This window comes from Bison bison, unplaced genomic scaffold, assembly GCF_000754665.1.
Source record: "Bison bison bison isolate TAMUID 2011002044 unplaced genomic scaffold, Bison_UMD1.0 scf7180017855130, whole genome shotgun sequence".
In the NCBI taxonomy this organism is placed as follows: Eukaryota; Metazoa; Chordata; class Mammalia; order Artiodactyla; family Bovidae; genus Bison; species Bison bison.
The window spans coordinates 17,839-20,217 of record NW_011485703.1 but is presented as its reverse complement, the minus strand read 5'-3'; the positions used below and the strand labels follow the sequence as shown (position 1 = coordinate 20,217).

At 42.2% G+C, this 2,379-nt stretch overlaps 1 protein-coding gene across 1 annotated transcript in view; it reads left to right on the top strand.

Annotated features, from left to right (window-relative positions):
- The window catches only part of LOC105001741 (choline-phosphate cytidylyltransferase B-like), a gene marked incomplete at its 3' end in the record, with an annotated part of 24,027 nt that overhangs the window by 3,820 nt on the left and 17,828 nt on the right, over nt 1–2,379 (top strand). The gene's annotated exons all lie outside the window — the stretch shown is intronic.

Sequence of the window (2,379 nt, the reverse complement as noted above, 5' to 3'; positions counted from 1 at the left end):
TGAGGCCCACATAGGTGATGCAAATTCCTTATTTTGGAATTTTATTAGCTTTCAGTGTAAACCAAGTTATTCAGCCTCTTTTCTCCGCTGAATTTTCTCACTGAGCTATCCTTATTTAACCACTCTTTATATCCTTAATTATCATTTAATTGAGCAATTGTTTCCTGATCCTCGCTGACACCATCCCCACTTCGAATTCCCTGGATCCACCGGGGCTGGACCCCGGCAGAGTAGATTTACAATGTGGTGTTACTTTCAGGTAGACAGCAAAATGAATCTGTTATACATATACGCATATATACTCTAAGATTCTTTTCCCACTGTAGGGCATTACAAAGTATTGAGTAGAGTTCTTTGTGCTTATTTATGATAAATGATAAGGAGGAGAAAAGCAAAGCAGTCCTATTCAGTGTCTTGAACTGCATGTACTACATCTTTCTGGACCTGGAAAACTTTTAACAGAGGAATGATAAGAAATTAGTTGGTACAGTTTGCCCAGAGCAGTCTTGCTGACCTGTAAGTGTCAGAATTGATATTTCATATCCTTGCCAGGTAGCCCAGCTATGTAGATGTATACAAATTAAATTTCGCTATCTGGCTCCACTTGGCCTCATTGACATGGGCCTTATCAATTAAATCTCTTTATAGCAGGCTCTCATCAGAAAAGAGTCTGCCTGTGATGTGGGAGACTTGGCTTCAATCCCTGGGTCAGGAAGATCCCCTGGAGAAGGAAATGGCAACCCACTCCAGTGTTCTTGCCTGGAGAATTCCATGGACAGAGGAGCCTGGTAGGCTACAGATGATGGGGTCACAAAGAGTCATTTGTCTGTCTAACCTCAATATTCACATTAGTGAAGAAGGCATTGGAGAGACAAATGAGAAGCCAACAGCCTTGGGGGTGGGACTTCCAGTGAAAACCAAAAGCCTGCAAAAGGAACGTTCCTAGAGTGACATGACTTCATGGTGGGTGGACATAAGGTTGGGAGACAGGCTGGATGAGATAGTCTTGGATTAAAGCCTCAGTGTTAAGGGAAGGATGAGGCATGACTTCCAGGTCGTGTGTTTATTGCTTTAAATTTTGTTTAGAGAGGATGTGTATCAAAGAGAGGTAAATTTGGGGAGGAGAAGCCCCCTATTACATATTTTGCAGTATTGAGATCACAAAAATCCAGTAGATGAATTTATACTACAGGTGTGTGTGTGTGTGTGTGTGTGTGTAGGTATACAAGAAAAGATGTCACTGCTGGAGAGTTTGCCAGACAATTACAAGATACATAGTTTATATGGAATTGTTTAGGTCATAGCACTTACAGAGGCATGATAACTGCTATCTGAGGTTCTTCCTACTTTGGGGGAGGCTGCTCTGCTGATGAAAAGATGCAAAATCTTACTATAACCCAACACCTCAGGAAATACATTGGGATGGAGTGACCATGGAGAATCACTTGGAAAAGGATCAGGCAGTGATTTGCCTGGAATTTTTAGAGGACATGCACCCTGCAACTCAGCAAGGATTTATGATTCTGTGTGATGCATCGTGTACCTACTAGCAGGCAGGACTTCTGGAATTTCCAGGATTTACATAAAAAACTACTAAGACTTCCGGCTCTGACCTAGCCCAGCCCTTAGCCCACTCCCACAAGGACCCCAGGTTGGGAGACAGATCTACACATCCTGTCCCTACCCTAATCTCCCAACTTTGAGAGATTCTGACCAAGGACCCAAACACACACAACCATTTTGTGCATTCATTACTAGATGCCATGACATCCCAAGAAGTGCACGATTTTCAACTTTTATGGCTGTCTCCTTAAATGGGCTCTTAAACTCCATAGTCCTTGAATTATGACAGGTTTTCAAAAGAGGTCACCAAACCAAGTGCTTGAGCACTCTATTTTTAAAGGAGTTTCTTACTTGTAGCTGATAGTTCCCTAGCAGGAAACTGGCAGACAGTCATCACATTCACAGCAAATGTAGGCTTTTAGAGGGGAGATGAGGGAAGCATTGTTCTTTGTAGGCCTGGGCTTCTTTATGTGGTAAAGGCTGATAGGACTTGTGAAATGGATGATAAATGGGTCTGAGATTCTAGTCTTAAAATCTTGAGAAACAGCTGCTAGTGGAAGCACTTATTTCTGAGTCATTTCACAGTCATTGTCTTAGTTTTCTTCTCTGCTGTTAACATTTCATGGCTTTACTAAGTGCCCACCTTTGGTCAGGTGATTCAAGGGTTTCCTGCTGCTTGCTGAAAGCAAAAATACAATTTTGGAGGCAAAAAATAAATAAAATACGACTTAAGTGTGAGGGAGGGCCTATTGCCATCAGTGGGACAGGAAATGAGGATTTTGGGTCCTCATAGTAGAGGTGAGTAAAATCTGATGG